The sequence below is a fragment of the Nicotiana tabacum genome, chromosome 17 (assembly GCF_000715075.1).
Source record: "Nicotiana tabacum cultivar K326 chromosome 17, ASM71507v2, whole genome shotgun sequence".
NCBI classification, from domain to species: Eukaryota; Viridiplantae; Streptophyta; class Magnoliopsida; order Solanales; family Solanaceae; genus Nicotiana; species Nicotiana tabacum.
This window is the reverse complement of record NC_134096.1, coordinates 24,943,580-24,962,900: the sequence shown is the minus strand read 5'-3', so window position 1 is coordinate 24,962,900 and position 19,321 is coordinate 24,943,580.

The following is a 19,321-nucleotide window of genomic DNA, read 5'->3' as shown; positions in this document are numbered from 1 at the left end:
TACTAGGCAAGCCAAAAATCCCAATAAACCACCATTTCTTTTAAATTTGAAAACAAAATAATTAAATTCAGCGGAAGAAATCTCAAAATTTCAAATATATCACTCCCAAAACCCGGTGTCACTGAGTCTATGAGTATCTAATGTGAATACAATATTTGACTAATAAAAACCACTACCTGAAAGTACAGAACAGTACAATAACTGAAGGAAAGAGAGATAAGGTCAGCGGACGCCAAGTAACTACCTTTATAGTCTCCAACTGATAGTACTCTGAAATCTAACAATCTCCGTTTCCGAAAGCACCTGGATCTGCACACGAGGTGCAGAATGTAGTATGAGTACAACTAACTCAATAAGTAACAAGACTAACCTCTGGGCTGAACGAAATGATGAGCTCCGCAAGTACAGTCCAGTAAAAAGAATGGTACAGAAATGTAGGCATGCTTTCAAGTTCAAGAGATAAACTCAGTACAAATGAAATAGATCAGTACTGCATGATATAAGGAATATGACATCTCAGTAGCAAGACCTCCTGCGTGTGTGTGCAGACTCTCGGAGGGGCTCTTACAGCCCAAGCGTGATATAAAGCCAATATGGCCTACTGCAGGTGGGCAGTCCCGATCCGTATAATAATATTAAAGCCAATAAAGCTTGCTACAGGCGTGTAGCCCCGATCCATAAAATAGTAAAGCTAATAAGACCTGCTGTAGGCGGGAAACTCCGATCCATAAAATAGTAAAGCCAATAAGGCCTGCTGCAGGCGGGCAACCCCGATCCAGAACAATAATAATGTATAAAGCCATTCTGGCCTGCTTCAGGCGGGTAGCCCCGATCCATTTAATAATAACATATATAAAGCCAAATGGCCTGCTGCGTTGCGCATCTCAATCCCATAAATATCCTCACAATGGACAATTATTACTTAGTGTCAAATGTATATTTTAGAACAATTAATTCAACAGCATAATGACCCTATGGGTCCTAAAATATCGGCACATAGCCTAAACATGATCTTTATTACTAGCCTCAGCTTAATTCCTCTAACACGTGCCACATGTTCAGATAATAAAATGATTCTTTAATTTTACTACGTCACATGATTTATTCAAGATACAGTTTCTATGGTGCACGTCTACATGTTCGTCACCTATCGTATGTGTCACCTCCAAACAATTCATATCATACCAAATTCAGGGATTCATACCCTCAGAACCAAGTTTAGAAGTGTTACTTATCTCCAACCATGCAATTCTTTACTCCGCTATGCCTTTGCCAAGTGAATTGGCTTCCAAACGCCTTGAATCTAGCCACAATTAATTCGATTCAATCAATAAGATTTATTGGAATTAACTCCATAAGAAAAAGCTAATTTTTCATAAAAATTCGAATTCTAGCTCAAAAATCGCATGTGGGGCCCACGTCTTGGAATACGGCGAAAGTTATAAAATATGAATGCCCATTCAACCACGAGTCCAACCATATAAATTTTACTCAATTTCGACATCAACTTGATCCTCAATCTCCAAATTAAATTAAAAGGGGTTTTCACAATTTTTATAACTCAATTCACCCATTAATATAAAAACAACCATAGATTCAGGTAATTTAACCAATATTGAGTTAAGAATACTTACCCCATTGTTTCCTCTGAAAATCTCTCAAAAATCGCCTTTTCTCAAGCTCCAATCCGTCAAAAATGGAAAATGGGATGAAGTCCCATTTTCAGAACATAAACTCTCTGCCCAGTGATTTCTTCTTCGCAATCACGAACTTCCTCACGTGATCACGTAGCACAAATTTTTACTGCTCATAAAAATAATCCTACGCGATCGAAAACTATCCCACGCTATCGTGAAGTTCAAACCTACAGGCTCACGCAATCGCGAAGCATAAACACGTGGCCTTCCCTGTTGCTCCACTTAATCTACGCGAGCACGACCTCCTCCACGCGGTCGCGAATACCAAATTCCCACATCTATGCGATCGCAGCCCTATTCACGCGATCTCGAAGAATAAAAATATCACTGCCTCAAACAAGCCTATGCGATCGCAAACTATCTCACGTGATCGCGTAGAACAAAGTCGCCTCAGCCCAAATTACACTATGCGATCACAGACAAACTTACGCGATCGCGTATAAGGAAATTAGGAGAATAAAATACCAGCAGCTATCAACAGTCTCCCAAAGGCCAAAAGTGATCCGTTAGCCGTCCGAAACTCACCCGAGCCCCTCGGGACCTCAACCAAATATACCTACAAGTCCTAAAATATTATACGAACTTAGTCGAACCCTCAAATTACCTCAAACAACGCTAAAATCATGAATTACACCCCAATTCAAGTCTAATGAACTTTGAAATTTCTAATTTCTACAAACGACTTCGGAACCTATCAAATCACGTCCGATTGACCTCAAATTTTGCACACAAGTCATAAATAACATAACGGACCTATAAAAGTTTTCAGAATCAGATTTCGACCCAGATATCAAAAAGTCAACTCCCCGGTCAAACTTCTCAAAAATTTAACTTTCGACATTTCAAGCCTAATTCCTCTACGGACCTTCCATTAATTTTCCGAACACACTCCTAAGTCCAAAATCACCATACGGATCTATTGGAATCATCAAAATTCAATTCCGAGGTGGTTTACTCATAAGTCAATATTCGGTTAACATTTCCAACTTAAGTTTTCAATTATGAGACTAAGTGTCTTATTTCACTCCAAAATCTTTCCGGACCCAAACCAACTAACCCGTTAAGTCATAAATCAACTATAATGCATAAATTGAGCAGTAAATAGGGGAACGGGTTGTGATACTCAAAATGACCAGTCATGTCGTTACAATCAACAACTGGAATCTGGTCCTGATCTGAGGCAACTGGTGGATCTGTAGGTATTGCCCCAGCTGTTGTGCGGGTTGCACTTCTACCCCTACCACAGCCTCGACCGCGGCCTCTACCTCTCGCGGGCCTGGCTGGTGGTACTGGTGGCTGACCCTCCTGACCGGTTGCACGGGTCCTCATCATATGTGAGAGAATGAAACAACAGATGTTTAGTTACTAGAGTCAACAGATTCGCACGACAAGTATTCAAGAATGTGGAGTTTCCTAAGGGTTCTGCAGCCTATCGAAGATAAGTACAGACGCCTCCGTACCGAACCGCAGGACTCTACTAAACCCTCTCATGACTCGTGAGACCTATGTAACCTAGGCTCTGATACCAATTTATCACGACCTGAAACCTAACCCGTCGTGATGGTGCCTATCGTGGTACTAGGTAAGCTGACCTTTCCAAAACACTTTCAAAATTTAACAGAAATGAATTAAGACATTTAAAATAACCGAAATTTCTCATAAATACGGGGTAAAACACAATTAAATATAAAGTGCGGAAAAATAGCCCGACATCGGGGGGTTACTAAGTCATGAGCATCTAAACCAGACTATAATCAGAGTTTACAATGTTCCAATAATACCCAAACAGAAAGAAAAGATAGTAATAGAGGAGAATCAAGGGCTGGGGACGCTGTCAGCTACCTCGTATGTCTCCGACAACCATAAGTGCACGGACTCAACGATCTCTGCGAACGGTCTCACCTGAATCTGCACACAAGGTGCAAAGAGTAACGTGAGTACTTCTAACTCAGTATGTAGCAAAATTAAATAAGGAATTGAGAAGCAGGGACGAGCTACACAAATGTAGTTCATTTCAGTAATTTCAGCAAGAAAAGTAGGCATGCTTTCAATTCGGTGTTTTAAATCAAAACATTTCGAGCTCAGGTACAACAATATAAGCACTCCAGAAAATTCCACAACAAAAACAATTAGCAACGAAGTGCAACAGCAAAATAAGATCAAGTACATCCTCACAAGGCTACTGTCACTCATCTATTTCAACAGCTCAATCACTCGGCTCTCAGCCAGATTACTCACAATCAAAGGTACCTGTGCTCACTGGGGGTGTACAGACTCCGGAGGGGCTCCTACAACCCAAGCGCTATATTGCTGCGGCGTGCAGCCCAACCCAATACTACTACGGCGTGCAGCCCAACCCAATACTACTACGACGTGCAGCCCGATCCATATATTCCTACGGCGTGCAGCCCGATCCAAGTACTGTTGTGGCGTGCAGCCCGATCTAATATCATGGCCCGAAGGCTTGTTACGGCGTGCAACCCGATCCAATATTTACTGCGGCGCGCAATTCGATCCAACATATCTCACACAGCTCTCAACCCGGCACTCAGGCCCTATATCAGTCACTAGCCTTTCTAGCCTCACAATTATCACAACAACAACCCAAACAAAGACTATAACAAGTACAAATCAAATCATGGGAGAGAGCTGGGACAAAATGCATAAGCAAACAATGACTGAGTACAAGACATCAATTTAACAGTCAATACAACAAGTTCACGACCACTGCGGGTCCTAACAGGGTTTCCATATAACCTAAGCATGGTTTCTAACATTTAAGACAGTCAATAACTAGAAAACAAGAGTGAACAGGTAATGACAAAGGTGTATTTGACTTTACATTCTACCGGGAAGGACCAAGTATCAATCCCATCCGGTGCACGCTCACACGCCCGTCACCCAACGTGTGTGTCACCTCTAAATATCAACATCATATGAATTTCTCGGGGTTTCATACCCTCAAGACCAAATTTAAGACCGTTACTTACCTCAACCGAGCAAATCTCTATCCCGCTATGCTCTTGCCCCTCGATTCAGCCTCCAAATGCTCCGAATCTATTTACAATCAGTACAATATCATTAATATACGCTAAAGGAATGAATTCCACAAGAAAAACTACCAAATTAGACTCAAAACCCGAAATTGGCTCAAACCCGGCCGCCGGGCCCATGCCTCGAAATCCGACAAAAGTTACAAAACTTAAAATCCCATTCACTCATGAGTCCATGCATATGAAATTTATCAAATTCCGACATCATTTGGTCCCTCAAATCCTTAAATTAAACTCTCTAAAATCCCAAGCCCCAACCCCCTATTTTTACCCTTAAATTCCACTAATTAGATGATAATATAATGGGAAAACACCATAGATAGAAGTATTAGAGCCCAAGCAACTTACCTCACTGAAAACCCTTGAATCTCCCTTCAAAATCACTCCAAAAGCTCCAAAAACCAGTTGAAAATAGTGGAAATGAACCAAAATTCGCTAAGTGTTCTATTTAAAGTTTCTGCCCAGGTCTTTCGCACCTGCGACTAAATATGCACACATGCGGTGCCGCATCTGCGCAAGAACCTCCGCACCTGTGAAAAATCATTAAAACCCCCAACTTCGCATCTACACTCCATATCCGCATCTGCGACCATCCAGGTGCGTAAAAGACCTCGCACCTACGGCTACCTGACCTCCTCACTTCCGCTTCTGCGGGCACCTATCCGCATCTGCGGACTCGCAGATGCGACCTCTCCTACTCACTTGTGGACCCATCCTACCTCAACACTGTCCGCACTTGCGAACTCCCATGCGCGCCTGTGACCTTGCAGCTGCGGCTCCCCTTACGCAGGTGCGGAAAACACCAGCAAACTCCCAACACCAATAATTGATCCGTTAACCACCTAAAATACATCCGAGGCCCTCGGGACCTCAACTAACCATACCAACAAGTCATATATCAACATACGAACTTAGTTGAACCTTCAAAACTCTCAAAACAATATCAAAACACCAAATTACCCTCGGATTCAAGCCTAAGAACTTATAAACTTTCAAATTCGACAACCGATGCCTGAACCAACCAAACCATGTCCGAATAACCTCAAAATTTGCACACAATTATGAAATGACACCACGAACCTACACCAAACATCCGAAAATCCATTCCAACCCTGATGTCAAATTTTCCACTGCCGACCGAAATCGCCAAATTTCCAACTTTCGCCAATTCAATCCTAATTCCATTACGGTCCTCCAAATCACATTCCGGACGCGCTCCTAAGTCCACAATCACCTAACAGAGCTAACAGAATCATCGAAATTTGAATCTGAGATCGTTTACACATAAGTCAACAACCGATTGACTTTTTCAACTTAAGCTTATCCCAAAGAGACCAAGTGTCTCAATTCACTTCGAAACCACTCTGGACCCGAACCAACTAACCTTATATAACACAATATAGCTGAATTACATAAAAAGAAGCAAAAATGGGAGAAATAGGGGCTATAACTCTCGAAACGACCGTCCGGGTTGTTACACGTGGGCTGGATTGGCCATATATAGTACTGAGCGATTGAGCATTCTGAGAGTGTGAGTACACGAGACTTTCAGTGTGGTGCATCGCATACATCATGTGCATTGTCATGTAGATGTAGAGAGGTCATACTCCTCATATCATTCCGAATTTGATCTATTTTACTTGAATTGAGTTTAACTGTTGAACATGGATGCATGCCTACATTCCTGTACTGTTATTTCTATGTTGAACTGTACATGCTGAGTTCATCACTACCTTTCAGTCCAAAGGTTAGATTTATTACTTATTGAGTTGGTTGTACTCATGCTATACCCTGCACCTTGTGTGCAGATCCAGGTGCTTCCGGTCACGGCGGTTGCTGAGTTGTGAAGTTCGGATTCTCGGAGACTATCGAGGTAGCTGCTTGGCGTTTCACAGACTTTGTTTCTCCTTCCCTATCTTTCCACTTATTGTATCTAGTTTCAGACTATCATAGATAATATTTTCCAGACTTATGATGTATAGATGCCCATGTACTCTGTGACATCCCGATAGTTGGAAACTTCCGCGTTGAGTTTTGGGTTTTTATCCTGTTTATGAGAACTTTTATTATCTAAACTGCTTTAATTCATTTTCTGTTAAACATGTTGGAGATATTTTCGTAATGTCGGCTTGCCTAGTACCACATTAGACGCCATCACGACAGGTTAGGATTTTGGGTCGTGACAATAAGTTATCATTAATATTTTTCCCGACCCTACGTGAACGCGGGATACCTTATGCATTACATAGATGATCAACTTTTTTGAAACTTTTTATCTCTCATTCCATAAAGCGAGAAGTTAATTAATTATTGATATATCGTCAACTATAATTTAGCCCTCAATATTTATAAGTAAAACTAAAATAACTCAATTGCCAAAAAATTAACATATGCTCTAAAAAGAAAATTAATATGGGCCATACTCTGTAATATATTGAAACGGATTTGGTAAGTATATCTGCATAGGAATAGTATTTTGTATGTGTTTTCATATGCTTATAGACTTGAACCACTAGTAGTAGCTTTATCAGATAGAGTTTAAGTTTTGTATAGTGTAAGTGTATATAGTAACATTTTACACTATCGACTTTAAGTGATATTTATTGCTATTTATCGTTAGTGTAAAAAAAAAATCAACTATTTAGTTATTCAAAAGAGATTTTTTTGGTAGGTCTCCTTATAATGTGAGATTTATAACCTTGAAAATAAGATAACTTACCTGCAACAACCGGTAAAGATGACCCGATGATTAAAGTTTTGTATGTTGACCATGTATATAACTTAAACATTTAATTATTTAATTTGACATACATAATCTTTTTTTTTTGGGTGTATTCATGTATGTTTAAATTAATTAAGAGTATATATAGTTTTATTATTTCATGATTTATTCTAAAAACTCAATATCATATTCATATTGTCGCATTATTCTCATAGATTAATTGCATTTCGAACGCAACAAAAATCTATTTTTGTAAGTCTTTTCTTCCCTACCCTTTTTATATTGGGATATATTAGCTAATAGTGCGAATGTGATAGATCTTATCGAAATGCATATGTCTCTCTTCAAAACAATGCATACGTCTCTATTAGATATACTTTTTACAGAATTTATGTTATTTTTTCAGTATTGACTCAATTGTTCAAGTAAATCAATATTGCAAACTAAGCTACGTTACTCATTTTAACAATTAAATAAGTAGTTTTATACACGCCACACACACACATATATAAAATCTGTAGAAACCAATAATTCTGATTTAGACATAGTCCCTTTTTTCATCTGAAGCTTTCTGGTTATTTTGCTGAAAGGACTATCATCCATTGTTTCAATTATTGGTGCATCCTGTTTATTATATTTACTGATAGCACTCTTTACAACTTCTATAATTTCACTTCCATGGAGATTCCCATCAGTGTTTTTCTGGAGTAATTTATTCCAGAATTTTGTATAAAAAATCTTCTTTAGACAGGAAAATCCATTTATATCAGTATGGACTTCTATAGACCATCTCATTATCCATGGTATAGAAAATTCTATAAAAAAGTACATTAATGCCATCCCAGGGAAGGAAATATTATATTTTTGCAATTCCAGTATTTTTGGGGATACTTCGACTTATTCAGTATATAAACTTTTATATGTATCTGGTAAAATATTCAATGAAGGACCATATGATATTCACCATTGTCCGAACCAATTTGAAATTTGTTCTGTAAAACTATGAGAATAAATCTTTATAAACCAAGAATATTTGTTTATTTGAATTTTCATATAAAAGAGTTTTATGAAAACTATCAACGTAGTCCCAATAATTGAACTTTATTGGAATCTTTTGTTCTGGGTGGATATAATCCTTTTCTTTCAGGATACTAAGTCCCCATTCATTTGAGGCTAATATCCTCTTTATGATAATTTTTGAGAAGTTATAAAATTTTCTAGTATTAGATAGAAATAAATGCCGGATTTCAGCTGATCCTGTTGATAGAAGTATAACCTCATAATGCACCTTGTATTTATAAGCAGGAGTGACATAATTTACCGTATCAAAATATCTATTCATAATCTGCCATGGATCATTTTTCCATTTTAAATCAGAATAATCTAGTAGAAGTATAACTTCCTCATAGGTATTCTTATCATATACCTCTGTGTTTTCCTCACTGTCATTCATGAGTGTTGCAGAATATGATGAAGAACCTTGGATTTCATAAAATCCATAAAGTCATTGTACATGGGGTGATCTGCATTAAGACCAGATATATTGGAAATATTTGAAGCTATTAACTTCTGTTGTCCCATCTGGACAAGAATATTATCTCTGTCCACATTCGTCCTTGGGATTGAAACTTGGTCTCATCCTGACAAAGATTAATAAGAGATTATTGATCCAAATATTCTCTAGTAAAGAAGTGAGGAAGACTATTATCAGACCCCTTTTTATAAATTATTTCAAAATCAAATGGAGCTAACAGAGCTTGCCATCTTGCAAACATCTGTTTAGAAATATCATGTTTACAATCTTTATTAAAGATAAACTTTGCTGCTTGGTGTCAAGACCCAAAATTCTCACCTTCAGACCGTGATGGCGCCTAATATTTCACTTGCTAGGCAAGCCAACGTTAGAATAATATTAACTAATTTTTAAACAATCTTTACATTATTAATAATCAAGGAACCAAAAGCAGAAGCAAAGTTTAAAATATAGTGAAATAATCCATAAAAATAACGGTGTCTAAATACCATCCCAGAATTGGTGTCACAAGTGCACGAGCTTCTAGAATAAATATAAATAAAGATTTGAATAAAATAAAGCTGTCTGAAAAAAAACATACAGCTAAAGTAAAATAGACGGGGACTTCAGAGCTACGGACGCCATGCAGTTATACCTCAAGTCTTCTCTGGTAGCTGGAATCCGAGCAAGTCTATGGTACGCCGCTGGGACCAACTCCAAAATCTGCATAAGAAGTGCAGAGTATAATATCAGTACAACCGACCCCATGTACTGGTAAGTGCTGAGCCTAACCTTGACGGAGTAGTGACGAGGCTAAGGCGGTTCACTTACATTAACCTGTACGCAATATTAATAACAACAACAAATAATAAAAACAAATCAGGTAACTCATTTATAATAATTGAAGCCAACTCAGCAATCATAATCCATTATTATTTCAACCAATTATGTTGCAGCGTGCAACCCGCTCTCACAATATATTCACATTCAATTCTGTTGCAGCGTGCAACCCACTCTCCCATTATATTTCTTTTAATCAAGTATGTCATATATTTATTTCAATCAAGTATATATATAGACTTTTAAATAAGTTTGTTGCGGCGTGCAATCCGATCCCCCAATATTGACTTTTTAATAAGTCTGTTGCGGAATGCAACCCGATCCTCCAATATGGACTTTTTAATAAGTCTGTTGCAGCGTGCAACCCGATCCTCCAATATGGACTTTTTAATAATTCTGTTGCGGCGTGCAACCCGATCTCCAATATGGACTTTTTAATAAGTTTGTTACGACATACAACCCGATCCTCCAATATGGACTTTTTAATAAGTCTGTTGCGGCGTGCAACCCGAGAAAATATGGACTTTTTAATAAGTCTGTTGCGGCGTGTAACCCGATCCTCCAATATATCCATTTCAATCAATTCTTATAGAAGAAATTTCCCCAATAAATGCAACAATTAATATAAAATTATAAGACAACAAGCATTCACTAATTATGAAATAAATAATGATAAATAGCAAATTATTATAAAAATCAGGGAGAAAATCGACAGTTTAAATATTTAATATGCTAAATGTCAAATAACAATTAAAACACATAATTCAAATTGCATGTAACAATTAATGCAGGAATTCAAGAATTAATATATGACAAAGAATAAGAGAGAAATAATTATTATAATAATTAATTTATGATTTAAAATAATTTATGATTTTTCAAGTAAGCAGGCAAACAATTAATTTCACGACATATAGACACTCGTCACCTCGCCTATACGTCGTTCACATGCTTTTCACATAACAAATAATTTAAGGGTTCTATTCCCTAAAGTCAAGGTTAACCACAACACTTATCTCACCTATACATATTTTTTTCTAGACTGGTGATGTGTAGATGCTTATGAGCTCAGTGACACCCTGATTTTGGAGTTTTCCGCATATGTGTTTTGGGTTTTACCCCGTTTATGAGAATTTGTTTTTGTTATCTAAAACTACTTTGACTCATTTTTTTATTAGCTGTTGGGAAATATTTGGAAATGTCGGCTTGCCTAGAACCACGTTAGGCGCCATCACGACAAGATAGGGTTTTGGGTAGTGACAAGCTGGTATCAGAGCATATGTTACATAGGTCTCACGAGTCATGAGCAGGTTTAGTAGAGTCTTGAGGATTGGTATAGAGACATCTGTACTTATCTTCGAGATGCTACCGAACCCTTAGGAAATTTCACATTCTTGCATTCTTGTCGTGCAGATTTGTTGATTCTCGTAACTAAATTTCTATTATTCTATTCTCTGACAGATGATGAGGACACGTACTACTGAGCTAGATGGACAACCACCAGTACCAACAGCTAGGGCTACGAGAGGCCGAGGTTGCAGTAGAGGCCACGGTAAGGGCAGGGGTGCAGCTCGTACAACAACTAGGGTAGCACTTGCAGACCCACCAGTCGCTCCAGCTCAGGAGTAGGTACCAAATACAGTTGAGCCAGTGGGGCCAGCTCAGGCACCAGGTGTGCCCATCGTGATTCCAGGCCTTAAGGAGGCCTTAGCTCAGATTCTGACTGTGTATACCAGTCTTGCTCAGGCGATCTCTGTTCTGGCCGCAATAGCCACTTCTTAGGCCGGGGGAGGTACTGAGACTCCCGCCGCCCGTACACCCAAGTAGGTGATACAGGGACTCCAGACCCCGCGGGTACTACCAGTCTAACCGGTTGTAGCTGGTCAGGCCCCGGTAGTCCCCGTTATGGCTGATGATGAGCAGATGAGACTTGAGAGATTTTAAAGACTTCGACCTCCATCATTTAGCGGTGCTGAGTTAGAGGATTCTCAGGGCTTTCTGGATAAGTGCGAGTTGATGCTTAGGACAACGGGTATTCTGGAGACCAGTGGGGTCTCATTCACTACTTTTCAGTTTTCTGGGAATGCCTTCATATGGTGGGAAGCTTATGAGAGGCGCAGGCTGGTTGGTGCAACACCACTTACATGGAAAGAGTTCTCCGTTCTTTTTTTGGAGAAGTTCGTGCCGTAGTCTCGCAGGGAGGAGCTGCGCAGACAGTTTGAGCAGTTACGTTAAGATGGCATGTATGTGACGCAGTATGAGAGAAGGTTTTCTGAGTTGGATCGTCACGCAGTTTGGTTGGGTCCCACTGACAGGGAGAGGATCAGGAGGTTCACCGATGGCCTCACATATCAGTTGAGGTTTCTTATGACTCGAGAGAGGGTATCTGATGCTACTTTTGATGAGGTAATCAACTTTGTTCGACAGATAGAGATGGTCCACAGTCAGGAACGAGGTGAGAGGGAGGCCAAAAGGCCTCGTGGATCAGGTGGTTTCGGCGGTGTTCCTTCTGGGGGTCCGTTCCACCACGACAGGGGTCGTCCTTATAGGCATGCTCAGACGACCCGTCCAGTTCACCGTGGTGCATCGTTCGGCCATGGTTCTTAAGTTCTCATCATGGCTAGTCATCTCTCAGTGCCCTTCCAGCTCAAAGTTCGTCCCATGCTCCATCGGTTCAGGGCTCATCTATACCAGGTACTTCTACCAGTTATCCCGGTGCTCGGGGCTCCCTTCAGTCCCCACCACCAACACCGGGGAGTTGCTATGAGTGTGGGGAGTTTGGTCATATCAGGAGATATTATCCCCGCCTTATGGGAGGTCCGACTCAGTAAAGGAGTCAGACTACGACTTTAACGCCAGTTACTTGACCACCCGCACAACCAGCTCGGGGTGGGTGGTCAGGCTTGGTTCTATGCTATTCTTGCCAGACCATATGTTGTTGCTTCAGATGCAGTGATCACAGGTATTGTCTCAATTTGCCACAGGGATGCCTCTATATTATTTGGCCCTGGTTCCACTTATTCATATGTATCATCGTATTTTGTTCATCATTTGGATATGCCCCGTGAGTCCTTAGTTTCATCTGTTTATGTCTTTATGCCCGTGGGAGATACTATTGTTGTGGACCGTATATATCGGTCGTGTGTGGTGATTATTGGGGGATTGGAGACCAGAGTTGATCCTTTGTTGCTTAGTATGGTGGACTTTGACGTGATTTTGGGTATGATTTGGTTGATTCCCTGTCATGTGGTTCTAGTTTGTCACGCTAAGACCGTGACGTTGGCGATGTCGGGAGACCCAAGGATTGAGTGGAGAGGTTCTCTAGACTATGTTCCCAGAAGAGTAATTTCATATTTGAAGGCCCAATGGATGGTTGGGAAAGGTTATTTATCTTATCTGGCCTTTGTAAGGGATGTTAGTGCTTATGCTCCCACTATTGATTTTGTTCAGTTGGTGCGGGAGTTTCCGGATGTGTGGGAGTTTCCGGATGTGTTTCCTGCAGATCTGCCGGGCATGGTGACCGACAAGGACATTGAATTCGGTATTGACTTGGTGCCAGGCACTTAGCCCATTTCTATCCCACTGTATCGTATGGCACCAGCTGAGTTGAAAGAATTAAAGGAGAAACTTCAGGAACTCCTTGATAAGGAGTTTATTAGGCCTAGTGTGTCGCCTTGGGATGCACCAGTTCTGCTTGTGAAGAAGAAGGATGGCACTATGAGGATATGCATTGATTATATGCAGTTGAACAAAGTTACAATCAAGAACAAGTATCCTTTGCCGCGTATTGATGAACTGTTTGACCAGCTTCAGGGAGCGAGGGTGTTCTCCAAGATTGATTTAAGGTCTGGGTATCACCAGTTGAAGATTCGGGACTCGGATATTCTAAAGACAGCATTCAGGACCCGTTATGGTCATTATGAGTTCCTTGTGATGTCTTTTGGGCCGACCAATGCCCCAGTAACGTTCATGCATCTGATGAATAGTGTATTTTAGCCTTATCTCGACTCGTTTGTCATAGTGTTCATTGATGATATCCTGGTGTACTCTCATAGCCAGGAGAATCATGCCAAGCATTTGAGGATTGTGTTGCAACGTTTGAGGGAGGATAAACTTTATGCCAAGTTATTCAAGTGTGAGTTTTGGCTCAGTTCAGTGGCATTCTTGGGGCACGCGGTGTCCAGTGAGGGTATTCAGGTGGATTCGAAGAAGATATAGGCGGTTCAGAGTTGGCCTAGACCATCCTCAGCTACGGAGATTTCTTGGTTTGGCCGGTTATTATCGTTGCTTCGTGGAAGGCTTCTTGTCCATTGCATCGCCCTCGACTAAATTGACCCAAAAGGGTGCTCCTTTCAGGTGGTCGGATGAGTGTTAGGAGAGCTTTCAGAAGCTCAAAACTGCCTTGACCACAACTCCAGTTCTAGTTATTCCTTTAGCTTTAGGCTCTTATACATTATATTGTGATGCTTCTCGGATCGGTATTGGGTGTGTGTCTTTATGCAGGAGGGTAGAGTGATTGCTTATGCTTCGCGCCAGTTGAAGCCTCATGAGAAGAAATACCCTGTTCATGATTTGGAGTTAGCTTCCATCGTTCATGCATTGAATATTTGGAGGTATTATATCTACGGTGTGTCTTGTGAGGTGTTTATGGATCATCGGAGCCTCCAACACTTGTTCAAACAGAAAGATCTAAATTGGAGGCAACAAAGATGGTTGGAGTTGCTAAAGGACTATGGTATCACCATTTTGTATCATCCCGGGAAGTCTAATGTGGTGGACGATGTCTTGAGTAGAAAGGCGATGAGCATGGGTAGTCTTGCATTCATTCCCGTGGGAGAGAGACCTCTTGCAGTTGATGTTCAGGCTTTGGCCAACTAGTTCGTGAGATTAGATATTTCGGATCCTAGCCGGGTTCTAGCTTGTGTGGTTTCTCGGTCTTTCTTATATGATCGCATTAGAGAGCGCCAGTATGATGATCCCAATTTGCTTGTCCTTAAGGACACGGTTCGACACGATAATGCCAGAGATGTGACTATTGGGGATGATGGGGTATTGAAGATGCAAGGTTGGATTTGTGTGCCCAATATTGACGGGCTATGTGAGTTGATTCTTGAGGAGGCCCACCATTCGTAGTATTCCATTCATCCGGGTGCCGCGAAGATGTATCAAGACTTGAGGCAACACTATTGATGGAGGAGAATGAAGAAGGATATAGTGGGGTTTGTAGCTCAGTGCCTTAACTGTCATCAGGTGAAGTATGAGCATCAGAGACTGGGTGGATTGCTTCAGAGGTTAGAGTTTCCAGAGTGCAAATGGGAGCGGATCACCATGGATTATGTAGTTGGGCTCCCACGGACTTCGAGGAAGTTTCGATGCTATTTGGGTAATTGTGGATCGGCTGATCAAGTCCACGCACTTCATTCCAGCTGGTACTACCTATTCTTCAGAGTGGTTGGCTAAGATTTAAATCTGTGAGATTGTCCGCCTTCATGGTGTGCCAATGTCCATCATTTCAGATCGAGGTACACACTTTACATCACAGTTCTAGAGCGCAGTACAACGAGAGTTGGGCACCAGGTTGAGTTGAGTACAGCATTTCACCCTCAGACAGACGAATAGTCTGAGCGCACTATTCAGATATTGGAGGACATGCTACGTGCTTGTGTCATTGATTTTGGGGGTTCTTGGGATTAGTTCCTGCCACTCGCAGAGTTTACCTATAACAACAGCTTCCAGTCGAGCATTCAGATGGCTCCGTATGAGGCTTTGTATGGGAGACGATGTAGATCTCCGGTGGGTTGGTTCAAGCCGGGGGAGGCTAGGCTATTGGGTACTGACTTGGTTCAATATGCATTGGACAAGGTTAAATTGATTCAGGAGCGGCTTCGTACGGCGCAGTCAAGACAGAAGAGTTATGCCGACAGGAGGGTCCGTGATGTTGCTTACATTGTTGGGGAGAAGGTCCTCTTAAAGGTTTCACCCATGAAGGGTGTTATGATGTTCAGAAAGAAGGGGAAGTTGAGCCCTCGGTACATTGGTCCGTTTGAGGTGCTTCGGAGGATTGGGAAGGTGGATTACGAGCTTGCCTTGCCACCTAGTTTGTGGGGTGTGCATCCAGTATTTCATGTTTCTATGCTTCGGAAGTATGTTGGCGATCCGTCTCATGTTTTGGATTTCAGCACGGTTCAGTTGGATGGTGATTTGACTTATGATGTGGAGCCGGTGACCATTTTGGAGCGGCAGGTTCGAAAGTTGTGTCACGAACCCAAATCCACTAGTCGTGGAGGAACCTAACCCAATCCACTAGGTAAGCCAATTAACCTCGAACCAATTCCAATAACAATTAATAAAATGATTAAGTAAAGAAATATCTGAATCTTATACATTCCCCAAGAACTGGTAGTACAAATCATGAGCTTCTAAGAATAGAGTTTACAAAGTAGAAATGAAATAAATACATAGTCTGTTTGAATAGTACAAAAACAAAGTTTTATAGATCTAAAGCTACCACGAACAAGAGGTAGCTACAGCCGGGACGCAGGTACATCTTCAATCCAGCTTCCATCGAACATAGCAACAACATCAACCAACATCTGCACGCCATGTGCAGAAGTGTAGTATCAGTACAACCGACCCCATGTACTGAGTAAGTAACAAACCTAACCTCAGGTTGAAAGCAGTGACGAGCTATCACAAGGTCGGGTCCAATACCGGTATTCTACAACAGTTCATAACAGCATAATACAAGTAATAAAAGGTATCTCTGATGTAAGAGTTCTCAGCTCATTTACAGTTCTAGAAAATGGTCATGCTTTCAAGTATCTCAGTGAGAAAATCCAAATCTTTTACCAAAAATGCCAAAAATACGAGTAAGTTTGAAAACGGTAATCTTTTTTTCCAAATAGCCTTTCCACAATAAATAAAACGTTTCATTTTCTCTCCAGATAACAAGTATAAAATCCCTCTCTATGCCCACATGTCAGTGTATTATAATTCATGAATGACGTGATACCATATAACATGAGGAAAAATGCATCTCTGTGCATGTATGTCACGTGTGCATGCAAATGCCATGTATCTCAGAGATGAATCATGTACTCACACTCTCAGAGTACTCAATCTCATTGTCTCACACTTTCCACTCATCACGCTCAACCACTCGGTACTGTATATGGCCCATACGGCCCAGGGAAGATCCATCCCAGAATATATACATCTCTGACCATCAGTCACTCAGTACCAAGGAAAAGCTAATCCGGCCCCATGGAGAAGATCCATCTCCAGGTATATAAATGCTTCGGACAATATCCATGTCTAGGGAAGATCCATCCCTCAATATAATCAACCGCGCTCACTGGGGGTGTACCGACTCCGGAGGGGCTCCTACAGCCGTAGCGCTATCATAAGCCAGATCCCGGCATAAATCAATATAGCATGCTACGACGTACATGCCGATCCGATAACTGTCACTCATAATCAGGCTCTCGGCCTCAATCAGTCATCAATCTCTCCAGTCTCACTCACGGGCTCACCATATCATGAAACTAGCCCGACAACAATGATATGATGTATCAATATATAAATAACAACTGAGACTGAGATATGAAATGGATGCATGAATATGACTAAGTACAAAATATCCATGAAATTAGTGAGATGACAGCAAGAAACGACCATTATGGGTCCCAACAATATCGGCATAAAGCCTAAACATGATATTTAGCATGATTGACAACTCAATTACTTTATCGCATGGTGAAAACACAAATATCAACAAATATAGGGCCACTATTCAGTGCCATGGAAACAACGGAGTCACAATTCACAGGGTGCACGCCCACACGCCCGTTACCTAGCATTTGTGCCACCTCAATACCAATCACATAACACGTATTTCAGAGTTTCTTACCCTTAACACCTAGATTAGAAGAGCTACTTACCTCAAACAAGCCAGTACCAATGCCAAGCAAGCCAAACGATGCTCCAAAATGCCATCCCGCACGTTCCGACCTTCGAACGACTCGAAACTAACCAAAAACAACTAAAATACATCAAACAATGCAAAAGGAACCAATCCCGATCGAAAAAGATCAAATCTTGAATCAAAAGCCCAAAATCGACCAAAAGCCCAACCCGGGCCCGCACCTCAGAACCCGACAAAATTTACAAAATTCGACAACCTATTCAATTACGAGTCCAACCAAAACTCCCAATTTTCCTCTTTAAATTCATCAACCAATTGCTAAAAACGAAGATGCATTCATGAAAGGTAATCAAAACCGAATAGAGAACACTTACCCCAATCCTTATGATGAAATTTGCTCCAAACATCGCTCTATTCCGAAGTCCATAGCTCAATATGTGATAAAAAGGACCAACCCTTGAACTTATAACATTTTGCCCAACGAATTTGCATTTGCGATCAAATTGTCGCATCTGCAACCACCACTTCTGCGGATAATGCCTCGCATCTGCGAAGCCTATGGAGACTGGCACTTTCGCACATGCGGATAATCCCTCGCTTCTGCGCACGCGCAGGTGCTCCAAAGACCTTCGCTTCTGCACCACTCCCATTTCTGCAGCCCGACTGTCGCTTCTGCGACCACCGCACCTGCGCAAACCAGCCGCAGGTGCGGTCATACCAGAACCAGCAGCAATGAACCTTAGCCAAAATTTCCAAAATGCTACAAAATCAATCCGAAACACGCCTGAACCCCTCGTTACCACGTCCAAATATACCAACAAGTTCCATAACATAACACAGACCTACTCGAGGCCTCAAAACACACATAACAACATCGAAACGATGAATCATACCTCAATTCAAAATCATTGAACTTTGAAACTTCAACTTCCAGTACCGATGCCGAAACCTATCAAATCACGTCCGATTGACCTAACATTTTTGCACACAAGACACATTCGACATTGCAGACCTGCTCCAACTTCCGGAATCTGAATCCGACCCCGATATCAAAAAGTCCACTCCCGATCAAACTTTCCAAAATTTCAACTTTCGCCATTTCGAGCCAAATTCAACCACGGACCTCCAAATCACAATACGGACATGCTCCTAAGTCCAAAATCTCCCAACGGAGCTAATAGAACCATCAAAATTCCAATTCGAGGTCAAATGCTAAAAAGTCAAACTTGGTCAACTCTCCCGATTTAAAGCTGCAAGAATGAAATCCCTTCTTCCAATTCGATTCCAAATAACCTGAAAGTCAAAGCCGATGATTCACACAAGTCAAAATAAATCATACGGAGCTACTCATGCCCCAAACAACCGAGCGAAGTGCAAATACTCAAAACGACCGATCGGGTCATTACATCCTCCCCCACTTAAACATACGTTCGTCCTCGAATGTGTCCAGAGTTGTTCTCAAAGCCATCAAACCGCCGTATAACCTTACCATGCATATACCCGGGGGTGATCCCATGTCACCCTATTCCATTTAGGCCCAACAACACAACATAACAGTAGTCTCTTAATTCA